Consider the following 15,907-nt stretch of genomic DNA (forward strand, 5'->3'; position numbering starts at 1 on the left):
AAGGCTATCATCAAGTGAGGATAAGAGAAGGTGATGAGTGGAAAACAACTTTTAAGACCAAGCATGGCTTGTCATGCCATTTGGTCTATCTAATGCCCCAAGCACTTTAATGAGGCTAATGACTGAGGTGCTAAGGCCTTGCCTTAGGAGATTTGCTGTAATATACTATGATGATATACTCATCTACAACAGCAATCCAATTGAGCATCTATCACACTTGAAAGCAAACTTTAAAATGGGTGGATATTTAGTCCGTTTATAGCTAATTAACTATAGACGGATATGCGTCGTCTATAATGAGAATTTGTGTTTCGAAAAACTTCTCATTCATCTTATCAATTATTTGCTACAATTGATAGTTTTAAAATTTAAGAATTTGTAAGTTAATTATACTAATATTTATTTTCTTACTTTCTTCTCTCGTTTTTTTTACCTTGTTGTAGTCTTACAAAAATTATATCGAGAGGGCACAACTATTTGGTTCCAAGACTAATATATTCAGTGACAGTGATTTATGAATTGTTTTAAGGTTACGTTCAAGTAATTAACGTTTAATAAAGAATTAAGATGACAAGATATTGAAGATAATACAACTAATGTCACAATTATTTTCTACTCCCTCCAATTCAATGGAAAGTTTTGAAAAGCTTGACTTTGAATGATAAAATCTATATATTTAGTTTTGTTATGAAAATATCTTCCAAAATATTATCTTTTTTTTTTTTTTGCGAAAACAAATCTATGCATAAAAGAAGAAAAATAAGGTCAAAGTATCACTTAAAAAATCATCCAAAACTAAATGGATACATTGGATTAAATTAGACGGATTAAATATTTCTTTTTTTTGGTAGGAAGCTAACATCATAAATTTGTAAATATGATCATTTCCTGATTTCTTACCATTCATTCTAGATCTATATGTAGCAGGAATTGTATCTCGATATACCCTTCCTTGTTTGCTATGGTATGATTTAATTTTGTATCAAAACCTACTACAATATCAGTATGTTCTTGAACTAGATTAAAGCCTTGGTAACAAAAAAAAACACCAAAAAAAAATTAATGGTTAATCAAATAATGCTACACTCTTTGTTGGTTGTTGTTTTATTAAGTACGACAATCTATGCTAACAAAATCTCAAATGGCCTCATCCTTGAAATGATTCATAGAGACTCTTCAAAATCGCCTTTGTATCGCGCAAACTTAACCAATAACGAGAGAATGAAAATGTACATTGAAATGTCTACTGCTAGAGTAAAGTCCTTTAGAAGGTCGCGTGTGGCATCTTTAAGCCCTAATGAAGGTTTAATAAGACCTAAACTAAGTACTCAATCATTTTCATATTTAGTACAAGTAGGAATCGGCACCTTCTTAGATGAGCACCCAATAAGCAGAACATATTACCTGGATTTGGATACTGGAAGTCAACTTACATGGACACAATGCGAAGGGTGTATTCATTGTTTTGAGCAAGTCGGCCCTAAGTTTCCCGCTTCTCAATCAGCAACTTATCAACCATTTCCCTGCGCAGAGTGCCCACCTGGCAGTGTATGTCAGGGTAATAAGTGTGTAATCGATATGGAGTACTTTGAAGGCTCCAAAGTATCGGCTATCGTGGCTATGGAAGATTTCACTTTTGCGTCTCAAGGTGAAAGTAGTCGTACAATCGATAATGTTATTTTTGGCTGCGGGTTTGATATGCAAAACTTTCGTGAAGGTACTAAACTTTTTTGTTTAATTTTTCTTTTAATATTTTTCATAGCAATAAAATTGTAATTTTTATATAGATGACATTTGACTTATTTGGTAAAATGCACTTATTTTAACACATGCTTAAATTGTTATACCTCTTAATTTTAAAATTTTAATAGGATTAGTTACTTCATCGTGAGCGTCTATTAGTAGTTATTGAATTAATGGGATTTGAATTCAATAATGAGTAGAAAATTAACATATGTTAGATGTTATTTTCAATGCTAACCAAAAATGTTATTTTACAGAACATATCCCCAACAATAAGATAAGCGGGATTATGGGTATGAGTAATGGCTATTATGGATTCATGGAGCAAACAAAATTGATGTTTAATGGAAAGTTTTCATATTGCTTACAACCAATATTTAGCCCAGAAAGTTCACCAATGTATCTTCGATTTGGGAACGATGTTATACCGCAACCAGTGTTACAAATGCAGGCTACGCCAATTTATAAGTATGAGGAACAAGGGGCATATTACTTGCATTTACAGGGCATCTCCGTAGATACTCAAAGACTTCCACTTGACCCTAGAATTTTCGAAATAAAAACTGATGGGACTGGTGGATGTGTTATCGATTCAGGTATACGACTAAGAAATTGCATTCAACCAATCAACCACAACGATAAAACAAATTTTATTAAGGAAATTTTAAAGTTAAACATAATGAAACAATACTAATCAGTATATATGACACTCTTGACATTAATCAGGCACCGCAACATCATGGATCGTCACGGAAGCCTTTGACGTCGTAAAAGATGCGGTAATAACATTTATAAAAGATCATAACAATGGTAATTGGCGAAAGATGAGAGCACCTCCTCGCGAACTGATCAATTTCGATCTTTGTTACCAACGTTACAAGTTACCGAAGACTATAGCCCTTCCGAAGATCACTTTCCATTTTGAAAACAATGCTGATTTTGTAGTTGGTGTTAGAGAATCGTTCTTTAAAACAATCACAAGGAGCGGTAAGGACATGGTTTGCATGCAATTCCTTGAGAGTAATTTCGACGACGACAACCAGGGTGTCACGTATTTGGGAAGTGTACAACAAGCGAATAAACGCATTGTATATGATTTAGAGAATTCATTGCTCCATTTTGGGCCAGCTGATTGCTCTAATGAGAACTAGTATAATTGTTAGTGATTTTGATCATAAAGCATTTAATTGTATGCGGGTTTTCATGTCAAAGTCAGTTTGAGCTTGATATCGATATAATGTAGTAAGGGAGTACAAAGTGTACGCTTATATAATCGGAATTGTCGAGTTCGTGGGTTAAAAAATCGATATGGTTATGATAAATGAACTTATCATGTTTCAAGTACATTTTTTAAGTGTTCGCATAATATACTATGTCTCCTATTGGTGTTATGAAGTGTAAAGTTACGACCCGTATCGGGTTGCATGGCCCCAACGGGGTTGCAGTATATTTGCTTGAGTTTGCATGTGTGTATCGGTTATGTTAGAATTAACTCCCTCCATTATGGAGTAGATGTTTCTTATTGAAACATAATGTGGATGAGTTACTAACTTACCCATAACTTACTCCTACATTGATAAGGTATTGAATATAGTAAAGTTACATAAGAGTTATAGCTTGTTATTTAGCTATAAAAGGATGACAAATGCTATGTAATTTTTATCCTCACATTGAGTGATCAATAAAATTCCTAGTGCGGACTATGGTGAGGATGTAGCCAAGTTGATGAACCTCGTAAATATCGTGTCCTTGTTATTTTCCCGATTCTTGTATTTATTATTATGTGTGTGGTCTATACCAAAAATCCCTACAAACTGGTATCAGAGCCCGGTTGGGCGGGTGAGGGAAGAGTGATCCACTAAAATTCACAATAATGGTAGGAGACAAAATTTTGTGTGATATATTCGAGAGGAAATATTTTGTTTCTGTAAAATGCAAAGAGGTTATTATTTGTATTCAAAGAATCTATATCTTCCTTTAGAAGGCTCTAAGCCGGATTCCATGGAAACGGAAGGATGGGGAAAATTGGATAGACAAGCACTAGGTGTGGAGGATGAAGGTGATCATTTGGCAGTGAATGTCGAAGATCCTATTGAGTCTTGAGTGATAGACTCTGGTATATCATTTCACACGTATCCATATAAAAAAAATCCTTTCATAAGTTTATTGGTGAAAGGTGTGGTATTACTTACTTGGTAAATAGTAAGGCGATGCTGATTATAGGAAGATGTGAAGTAAAAATCCGGACCTCGATTAGGGGTAGGTGGGAGCTAACGGATGTCATGTTCATCCCGAACTTGAAAAAAAAAATTGACATTTGTTGGAAAGCTCAATGAAGCAGTCTACAAGGTTGTCTTTGAGGAAAGTTCCTGGAAAATAGTCAAGGAAGCTATGGCTGTAGCTCGTGGGACTAAGAGTGGAACTTTGTACACCAGTGTAGGGTGTAGTGACATGTGTAGTGTAACTGCGGGAGGGATGAAGAATGAAGTTGTTTCACGAGACTTGTTGTGGGATCCGAAAACTATGCATAGTGGGCCTTCCATTAAGCACCGTGGGAGTAAAATCGGTGGCTTGAAGGCAGAAGGTGGTCCGAGAACGCACAAGGTGAAACTGGCACGCTGAAATGTGTGCAAAAATTCAAGAAGTTCTAGTCAGGCATGTAAGGGTATTTCGTTTAGGTGGGAGTGCACGCCCGGAAAACGATGAATGGAGCCTGACAAGTATGGTTGCCGGTGGGAACAAATTTGAATGTTAAAGGGTCGAGATTGGGTAGTACCTCGGCTGGACACTTGCGTGAGGCATGAGCGGAACATGGTTGCATTAGGTGACGAATGTAAGTTTTGGTATTACCTCCATAATTGTCGAGAGGTGGCAGATTGTTAGAATTAAGTCCCTCCATTATGGAGTAGATGTTTCTTATTGAAACATAATGTGGATGAGTTACTAACTTACCCATAACTTACTCCTACATTGATAAGGTATTGAATATAGTAAAGTTACATAAGAGTTATAGCTTGGTATTTAGCTATAAAAGGATGAAAAAAGCTATGTAATTTTTATCCTCATATTGAGTGATCAATAAAATTCCTAGTGTGGACTATGGTGAGGAAGTAGCCAAGTTGGCGAACCTCGTAAATATTGTGTCCTTGTTATTTTCCCGATTCTTATATTTATTATTATGTGTGTGATCTATACCAAAAATCCCTACAGGTTATATATGTTTGTGATTGGTTTGAAACTTGGTAAACATTCTTATATCCTTTTTATTTGTCCATATATCTATATGTATACCATGCATATGTTGGAGTAGTTGTGTTTTGGTATATTTTACCAGATAAATTAATTTGGGGTAAAAGCGGTCTAATATGTTTATTTTCTGATTTGCATGCGTTTGGATGTACATAATGCAAGAAGTAATGAACGTAAATAGAGATTTGACACGAGATATTTGGTGACGCAGAAAACCTAACGTGGAAAACAACCGCGGAAAGTAGATGGAATCCTTCAAAAATGTTCACTAGAAATAATCTTATTAGGTCACGAGTACAATGTGGGAAAATCGGCTCTTATTACTAGCACTAGGGTAGTTGGTGTGTATTGTGAATGAATCCTTTTCTCTTGCCTTCCTCCGCCTTATATTAGGCCTAACCCTAATAGAGTTTAGCTTACTTGCTCTTCAAGGTAGCCGTTCTCCATCTGTTGGGCCTTCTCTTCAGCTCCCCGTGACCTGCTACCCGTGACCCGTAAACCACCTCCTTTGTTAAATAAGCGAGCTTATTAAGCTCTTAGTTCAGCTTCTTTTTATTGGCCGAATACGCAAAATAGGGCCCAAACAGTTTGCCCCTAATTTCTTACGAGACACGCTTCAAAATGACGAGCGGAAAATTAACTGACTGATTTGTCGTAGTCTTTTGCTCGGCTTTCCACACACTCATCATTACTCCAACCACTCCCTACTAATTCTTCCACTTTCCTAATTAATTGCCTCACATCCCTTCTGTTTCTCTCTTTCTCTCCTACTTAAACCCCAACCGCTCAACTTTCTCCCTCTCTCCTCCATTATTCTTTAAACCCCAAAAAATTCCCAAAACCCTTCAGCTTTTCCTTTTTTCTTCGTTCTTTCCATCTTCTGGTCATCGTCATTCTTGCTGGCTCTTCAATTCCCAGCTTCAGGTAACCCACCTTCTTGATTAGTCAATTTTAATTTCGTCTCCGTACATTTGGGTAAAGCTCGCCAAGCCTCTTCTTCTTCCCTTGAACATGTATTTTTCGTCCCAAAATCTTTTGAAATACCCTCTTAATTGCGACTCCACCCTTACCACTGATCGATGACATTCCAAGGACTAAGGATTGTCTTGGTCTTAGCAATGGGATAAAGATTCATATCACTACTTTGGGCAAGAAGGCTGATGGCTATAGAAACGAACGGGTGTGCATGTACCAGTACCCGTTCAAGTATATTCTTCGCTTTCCTTTTCCTGTGATGGTTCGGGAATTCCTTTACTTGAATTATCTCCCCCAAGAGCCAACTATCCCCATATGCTTGGAGAGTACTCCTTTCTGCTCTTGCTATGAATCAGTCAATGGGTGTCAACATTGGTCTTGAGGATTTATCCCACAAGTTTGAGGTTCACTCCCTTGGTAAGGGCCAGTACTCTTACATGACTTGGGGCAGTTCTGAGGATTTATTAAAGCCGGTGTCCAAGTCAAAGGACGTGAGGTGGTCTCAGTAGTTATTCTATGTCAAGGTGGACTCAATCAGCGTTCCTGCTGATTATATCTTTGACATATGGATCCTGGAGAAGAGTAAGTCATCTTGTTGTCGTTCCCGATCTTCTTTCTTTACCCATCTTACCTTTCATTTGTGTGCATGACCTAGAAACCCAAAGGCATTGGGAGACGAGGATGCTTCTCTTGAGAAGTTACACTGCATTCCTGCTAAATAAAGAAAGTTTTCTGTTCTGCTCCCTGGTTTCTCTCCTGTCACCTCTTTAAATCCTCAGAAATCCTCACGCACAATGTCTTCTTGTAAGCTTACGACTTCTGCATTCCCTTTTTGTTGTTGATTAATTGCTTGGTGATTGGACGCCTGACAATACCCCAATGTTGGCTAGAATCTTTGAAGGATTTTGACTCCTATCATCTGGTCTTCAAGAAATTCTAAGGCCGATCGCTTTGAGGTTATTCTTCAAAGTGTAAAGAAAAGGGCTGCTGGAAGTCCTTCCACCCCTACTAATGTCAAACGCAGGCACCTGAACTTGGCTCCCAAACTGTTCCCACTACCTCCAGCTCTCATGCTACTCGCCCTTCTACCCATCCAATTAAGGTCATGCCTTTGTCGTGTCACCCACCAACTCCTCCATCCAGCCCCGGTGCTGGCGAGAAAGGCCTCACCTTCTATTTCTCTGAAGAGTTTGGCAATCTCGAGCGAGTTTCTTTCTGGCCTGACATGGACCAACTCCTATTCCCCGAGTATGTCTAGGGGTATGATGGATTTGCCCCTGAGCATATGGCTAAAGTTGATGTGGCAAACGCTTCATAGTAAGTTTTCTGCTTGACAGCTTCATTAACTCTTTTCTCTCTAGAACTTGTTTGCCTTTTTCTGATCCTCTATCCTTCTGCTTCCCTGACGCTGCAATCTGCCCTTTACATCAGGAAGGTGATGAGGAGGACTCGAACTTAGAGCCTGGCTACTCATTACAAGAACAAGGAATTGGCTGCCACTTCTGCTGATTTGGAGAGGCAGCGAGCTCACCTGAGGACGCAGGTGGTTGGCTTGAAGGTGAACCATGCTAAGAAACAAGAGCATGTGGATGCTGACCAGATGGCTCACACCCAAGAGGTGTGTAGGCAGTTAACTGACAGTCTCTCTAGGGATTAATTGAAGATCAGAAAGCAGATTGAAATGCCCACCAAAATTGCCGCTCACGCCATCTGGCAAGGCAAGGTCAATGGCATACGGGCAGCTATAGAGGGGGCACTCACTTTCCAGGATCCGGAGGAGGAAGAGAGACAGCTGAAGAATCTCTTTCCTATTGTCCATACCTTAGCCTTATGATGCCTGAAGTTGGTGAAGTCAACTCTTCGGTGATGGCTGAAGATGTTGTGATGGAGGAAGCTATCAATGGACAGGAGGTTGCTGCTGTAGGACCAGGTCCTGTTCCTGCAACAGAGAGTCAACCAGAGCCTATTGGGGGGAGTAGAAGAAGTTGAGAGGGTAGTCGTAGATTAGGCCTCTTTTAATTGTTATTTTTTATATGTATCCATTTTTTTGGGACTTGGCCCTGTGTGGCGCAGGTTTGTAAAAATTCTAAACTCTTTGGTTTGTTGTTTCTGCCTAGGAGGCAAATTTTAACTTTAAATTTTGTCGTGTCTGGCTAGGGGGCATGTTTAGACTTTTGAATGGCATGCGGTATCCTACTTAGGGGGCAGAATTTAGCGTTTTGAAACATCGTCATGTCTGCCTAAGGGAGGAATTTTGACTTCTGAACATTGTGTTCATGTTTTGCTCGGGGAGCAGAGTGTGTTATTGACTACTTAACCTTGTTCATGACGCAGGGTGTGTTCATGATGTTTTAGGCCAACGAGTACGTACCTTAGGTAAGTTTATCATCATTCTAGGATCACTGGAGTGTTGCAGGACGCACCTTTCGTGTCTGCCCGCCTCGTGAGGGTGCCTGATTCAGGAATTAGGTTGGGCATGTTGGAGTGTCATGCGCCTTGCCAGCCCGTGTTCAGGAGTAAGTCTTGCTTGTATGTAAAATGCCTAATGAGTAATGGAGGCTAGAGCTCAGAGTCTTTCTTCCAAAAAACCTAAATCAAAAATAAAAATTCCAGCAGAGCAACGTAGGATACCTGGTGCTATCTCATGGGGTTGCAGAGCAACCATGGACCCAGGAAGCCACAGAACTCGCAACTAGGGTAGCAGGTTTTAAAAAAGTAAAGGAAGTAAAGAAATTCAAACTACATAGGTTTAAAAATAAAGAACTGGTAGTATGTCTACTACCCCCCTTTTATGGAGTTTTGGACTATTAAAACTTCCTCTGTGAAATAAGATCTCCATACTTGGTCAAATATGATACTTCTTCTGGTGAAAAATGTTCCATAGTTTGTCGATAAATTGGCCTTGCATGGTCATTAGTTTATATGCACCACAACCAACAACACTCTTCACTTGGTATTAACCTTCCCATTTGTGGGCGAATTTACCAGCTTTGTGGTATTTTTAAATACCTTTTGGAGAACCAGGCCCCCTACCTCCAGTAGCCTAATTTTTACGTTCTTGTTGTAACTTCTGGCTTATGACTGCTTGTAGGAGGCTAGGCGTATCTAAGCACTTGTTCTTAACTCATCTTTCGTATCTAGGCTACTGGTCATCTCCACCTGGTTCAGTTCCCCTGTCATACATCCACATCTGCGGGTAGGGACCAGAACTTCCGATGGTATCACTGCCTCTGCCCCAAACACTAGGCTGAAAAGTGTTAGGCCTATTATCATTTTTGGGGTGATTCTGTCTGACCACAACATAAAGAGGTAGCTTATTTGCCCATTTTCTTCTTAACTCCTCCAATCTTTTTCTTATGTTTTCTATGATGATTTTATTGCTAGATTCAGCTTGTCTATTGGACTGAGGGTTTCTGGGTGTTGATTTTATCAGTGAAATGTTCCACCTAGCACAGAATCCCTCAGCGTTATCTTATACGAACTGTGACCCATTGTCATATATGATTTTTGATGGAATTCCAAACCTGTAGAGTATGTTACATTTGATAATAGAAATTACTTCCTTGTCTTTTAGCTCAGTAAACGCCTTATATTCAATCCATTTGGAGAATTAATCTGGCATCGCCAGCATGTATAACATGTTCCTTAGGGTCCTAGGCAGTGGACTAACAATGTCTATTCCCCATGACATTAGCGGCCATGGTGAAATGATTGGATGCAGGGGTTCTGCTGGCTAAAGTATCATTGATGCTGATCTCTAGCAAGTGTCACATTTTTTTCATGCATTGTGGGCCAGAAGTAACCCTGCATGAGAGCTTTGTTTAACAGACTCCTGCCCCCTGCATGGTTTCCACATTCGCCACTATGGATATCGTGCATCACGGTCTGTTCCTTTGTCTTTTCCAGGCATCTTAAGTAGGGTCCTGCTAGTGACTTCCTGAAAAGCACGTTATTAAATAGGACAAATTTTATGGCTTTTATTTTCATACCCCTTACCTCCATCTTGTCAGCTGGTAGCTTATCTTCTATCAATCAATGTAGGTAGGGCTTGGTCCAATCAGGGCCAACTTCCTGGTCATCTGTGCTCACCAGTATCCGTGCATCATTTACCTGCTCTAACTCTTGATGTGTGTCCAGCTCTAGATACCTCCTTTTTGCACCTCCTGTCAAACACTAGTGATGATTAGGCTGCATGTTTAGCATATGTCGCAATTTTATGACAATTCATAAATCGGTTAATAAAAGGTAACTCATACTCTTGTGTCTAGTCCTTAGTGATCATCTAGGTCATTTTGGCAGTAATTAGTGTCAGATCGAAGTCCGCAAAATCGTCCATTTCCGTCCTGAAACCAGCAATCCCTAGTCAAAGCATTATGCATGTCCACCATAGGTTAGGATGTCCTAATATGTCGAGATTATATCTCATTTTGAGTCATATGTCACTCTTAGGCTAAACTTATATTTACATTACAAAATGTGCATTTCATTTTAGCTAAATATGACAACTCGACCTTTAGGCTCGTTTTACGGGGTGATGCCGCCATTTATAGATTTGACTATTTCACACTAAGTGATAGATTTTTGCGATATCACATTAATCTAAGTCCTATAGAGAAAGTTATGCTCAAAATACGATGGGTTGTTGCAGGAGAAAACACAACAGGAATTGTGCCTCTTCTGGGGAGCATAACACTGTTGCGCCTCTTCTCCAGGATAGCTTTTTTATGACTCAAGCTCCGCATCTACGCCCTTGCTTGGGGAAGGGGCTATCTTTCATATTTATTTTTGTGGACATGGGGCCACCTGCGCGCCAGCCTGTGTACATGCAATAGTCGGAAAGCCACGCTCGGCGGTGTAAGGAATGCTTTCGACCGGATCGCTTTAGATCGGTCGGTTTCGTCTCAACAAAGATCTCGAAACGATGCTAGAGATGTTCGGAGTAGCCACCAAGCAATTATGGGATGCCTGAAAATCGTTCAAATTCAATCTATACCTAGGTTAATCAAGAGAAAAAGCGGTGTTTCACATAAGTACTAAAGATAAGGAATCGTTCCTCTTTAGCATTTTATCACTAGAACAGCTCTCGTTCGCCCTGTATAAGATCGTCCATCTTGGTTGGTACGTATTGGGAAGCCCTTTAATTGGACACCCAATTCTGCCCGCGGTAGAGATCTCTACTGGTCGATCTTGGTTGGTTAAGTGCAAAAGTTGATAAAACGGGTTAAAGCATGAATGCACATCCACAAGTGTAAACCTAACATGTGAGATTTTCTATGTCGGTTGTTTATCCAAATATCAAGTAACTGATGTCGAGTTGGATTTAATGTTGATTTGAATGCAAGACGGAAATTAAACATCCATTTACCGAGTTAGGTTTATGGTGCATAACGTGATCCATTTGTCTTAGAAAAAGTGTTTTATAAAATAGGAACTCATCGATCTGATCCGTCATGTATTCGGGTTAATCAATGTCGGAATCGTCCTAGACGATTGCTGAGAAAAGAAATAGGAGCGGCACCAGGCAGCCTATTGAGGCACGAACCACGGGGCGATGCAAGAGAGCCTGTCCTGGTTTAAAAACAAGAAATCAGAGGGCTTGTTTAGGCGCGAGTCGGGCGACGACCTAAAAGGTGTCTTCTGGTTGTTTAAAATGCTTATGAGATTGTTTGTGAGATTGTTTGTGAGATCGTTTGTAAAATGGTGTCAAAACGCATTTTATTTGAAAAGGTTGTTAAGACCGCTTTTGTGCTAATATGAAGAACGTGGCTTGGAATAATTATCATTATGTTGATAATATTCGATGTCGGGTTCGGTTTTGCAAGTTTGACATGGATAGTTCTCTAAAGATGGATGTAAAAAATGTTTGTTATGAACTAATTATGTTAAGTTGATTGCTTTTGTAATTAAAGTGTAAAAAGATGTTTGGTATAAACTAATTATATTAAAGGGTCGTTTGGTTCAACAAGTCGGAATGGAATGGAATTGAGTTTGATAGTATGGTGGTATGGGGTACTAAATCCATACTTGTCTAATCTTGTTTGGTTCATCATAAATTATAGAAGGAGGGAAATGGAGTTTGAATCCAAGGGAGGAGGGTGGGTATGGGATTCCAAGGGGTTGGGGTGGGGTTAGAATCCACTGGGTATCTAACTCCATTCCAAATCACTCCAACCAAACAATAGAATGGATCAAATCCATTCCATTCCATTCCAATATGTCCAACCAAACACCCCCTAAGTTCATTGCATTGTAATTAGCCAAAGTTTGTCATCGTACTCGGGTTAAACCGACATGGTATGTAGAACCAAGGATGATTATACATGTATGACTAATATGGTTTTTGCAAATGTAAACAAAAGAATAAAAGGCTTTAAAATACCCTTTACAATATAATTAACCAAACATTATCACCGAGTCACGGATTAAACCGTCATGGTATGAGGAACCAAGGGTGAATGTAATTTATGGTTAAAAATATTCATTATAAAAATGATTTGAAACAGTAAAACCGATTGTAAATAAGAAATAAAAATGAAGGAAAGAATAAAATCAAATACATTTGAGTTCTGACTTGGAGCTTGAAGAGGCGCGAGCATGTCCACGGGTCTTCAAGTTGTCTTGTCACTATCACGCATTTGGATTTGTGGTTTGTTCTATCCAAGGTTTTGTAGGACATGATTGTTGTACTTGACCATCAAGTATACTGTGTATACTAAGCATGGAAGGTTTGTGATGTTTGGTTTTTGTGTTTGACTCGATTTGACCTGTTGTTGGAATCGGGATTTGAATTTTGAGTCGGTTTTTGGTCCGGTGTAAGTTTTAACTCTAGTTAGTGTCATTGCGACGCCGTCGTCGTGCATAAAATACTCCAGGTACTTTTGAAATGTTTTGAAAATGTTTTGTTTTCGAAATCGTATTTGAGTTTCTCGCCCCGTAGTTTATATAAATTGTCGATCAAACGTAGTGATTCCTAAGCATGTTGTAAACCGACAATCATCAGATGTTTGTTGGGGATTCAACAGATACTGGGTATCTACACCATTCCTAAACTCTTCCTCGTGATTAGTATAGATAGAGGCCTTCACCTCACATATTCTTCACGTGATTGTCCGCCCTTTTCTTCTCCCTTTGCATTCTAAGACCTTTGTTATTGCCTTTGACCCCTATATGCTTGATCAGTCGACCACGTAAACCAAAATCTTTTTAGGTACCAGTCTCTTTGCATGACCGACCAATTTGACCACTACACCACATTAATCAATTAAATCAATTTTCTCTAAATTCCTTATTAACTAATGGCACTTTTATATTTGCGTTAAATCGAGTCGAGTTACCACTAAAACTGATTTAGTTAAATCTCGCGACGCCAACATGTAAGTCTGGGGGTGTAAACCCATCCTTTTAATCTTGTAATTTAATCTTGTAAACAAGTTTTAAGCCCTTTTCTTCGTCAAATCAGCAGCGATACGGCGTTGAGAAGGAACGTATCAACCGATGCGCCTTCTGGAACAACCACAACATCTGTTGCGCCTCTTTTAGGGGCTGCTTATCAGTTGTTGCTCTTGTTCTTCTTCCTCGGGTCTCTGTTGTTTCGTCTTTTTATTTCTTTCTTCATTCCTTACTTCTCCAACTCTTTTCAAATTTATGTTTACAAATTATTTTTTATCAAATCTATTTCGACTGAAATCCTTAAATTAATAATCAATGTATACGGATTTTCGTCACTAAATCGAATCCGGGATTGAGAGCTTCGATTTTCTCAATATCGAATCCCTTAAATTCAACCATCATACATATTTAGGGTTCGTCTTTATCGTGTAATCTAACCAAGCTTTAATTTGACCATTACAATTGCCTAATTACATTTTTTATTCAAAATTTGCTAAACTCAAGTTCGTAATTCATTATATAACCTGTCATATAATCTGGATAACTAATCCTTGATGAGTTTTTGTACATTAAGACATGTTAAATCACCTCTTTCGAGTCTTAGCATATAATCTATCAATTAAATTCACCAACAAATATTAACAACCCGCGGGTCTGACTTTCACAGATAGAACTCAGCTCTAGAACAGACGCATAGGTGTTGCGCCTCTTTCAGAGGCTGCAGTAGTTGTTGCGCTTGTTCTGGGTTGGTTTCTATCTCTGAACTATTCTCGTTTCGACATAGCTTCTATCTTAGGTTCTAATATCGACTATTATTCCTATTACCACATGCGCATGATACTAGTATTTCGAGTCACATTGTTCTATTTTCTATTCTTTTATTTTACTTTCTTTTATTTCTTTCTTTTCATTTATTTTCTTTTTTTAACTTCTTTTATAACTTCTTTTAAGCATTTTTGTGACGTAAATTCACTTGCATTATATTTCTTCATCTTCTATGCTCTTCACATGTAATTAAATTAACTTCCTACTTCAACCCTGTAATACCTCAGATATTTGAGATGTTGGGTACTCTATCGAGTAGGACTTACTCTGTCGAGTAAGTTATTGACGGATTTTGGAATATATTCTGCTTTGAATGTACTAGATCGAGTAGGGGCAACTCGATTGAGTAAGTCGGGTTTTACAGACTTTTCGGCTGGGTTTGATAGTAAACGTGTTGAGGTATTTAAAGTTTCTATCGATAGTCGTTGTCGCTTTTACTTTTCCTTTTCTAAACTTTCACAAGAAAACAAAACGACGTTCAATTCTCTCGTCTCTTTGCTATCAAATCGAAGCTAGGGTTGTCAGATTTATGAGATCGTTATACCCTTGTGATCATCATCGTTTGGGTAATATTTCTATGTTGTTTTTATGTCACATTGTTAATTTTGGTTAAATCCTAATTGGGTGATTTGGGAGGTTTTTGGGAGTAATTTTGTAGTAGATTATAATTATATGATTATTATTATATGAGGTGATTTCTTAGAGGAAGCCTTTTGATCTGCTACTTTTGGTTATCCGTGATTCCGTCTCAGGTAGAGTTTCCCTACTCAGTTGACTGAGTAATTAAGTATAAGATGGTGTGCTTGTTTAACTGGCATGATTACTATTATCGTTACTTTTGATTTGGCATGTTTATATTGATATTGTGGTTTCGGTTGTAGTTTTACGTGGTTTGCGAGGTGCGCCCTTGACTGAGTGGAGTCATTTTCGGGAATGATTTCACACCCTTGATTCGCCCCTTGTGGTTCCCGTAACAAGGGGGTTGTGCACATTAATGGACACGTGTTATTCGCTCTACGATTTTGAGCGAGTCTTAGGTGGTACGGCTGTGATCCCCACTGCGGAGTGGAATATCTGTTGCGATGGGTATTCTGGTAGGGCTATACACTTTAGTGTGTAGTCAAGTGATTGGTGATGAACTGGAGTTGGAGGAATCTGTTTATGTAACTGGATATTGTTGTTTGCTTATCTTGATTATTCAGTAACTGGCCCCGTTTAAATTTTTTTAAAACTGTGATGATCCATTCAGGGATGGTGAGCAGTTGATTAACAGGTATATCTATGGAGTATACGCGGGATCTAGCTGGGGATGGAGTCATCACTAGTCCAAGTCTTTTAGTCTTCCGCTGATAGTTACGACAGTTTTTTTCAGTTTTGGATTTCAGTTTGAGACAGTTGTATTTTATATTTCCAGTTTTGGTTTAAGTTGTACGCACATTAAAATTAAATTATGTTTCTTTATGGTCTTTTTTTATTACTATACCTCGGGTAACCGAGATGGTAGCATCTCCATGTGCTAGGGTAGGGTGGCCTTGGTAAGGCACCTCAGTGTATGGGGTGTTACAAAGTGGTATCAGAGAAACGCTTTTGGAACCTGTAACCAATGAACCTAATGAATGTAGAGAGTCAGATTAAAATTAATCTGGGTAGGAGTTGTTTGGAGCTAATGCAAAGGTTTGGGAGACGTCCTAAAGTCGCGAACTTTCCCTTGCAACTTTGAACCAGT

Source organism: Silene latifolia, chromosome 9 (assembly GCF_048544455.1).
Source record: "Silene latifolia isolate original U9 population chromosome 9, ASM4854445v1, whole genome shotgun sequence".
NCBI classification, from domain to species: Eukaryota; Viridiplantae; Streptophyta; class Magnoliopsida; order Caryophyllales; family Caryophyllaceae; genus Silene; species Silene latifolia.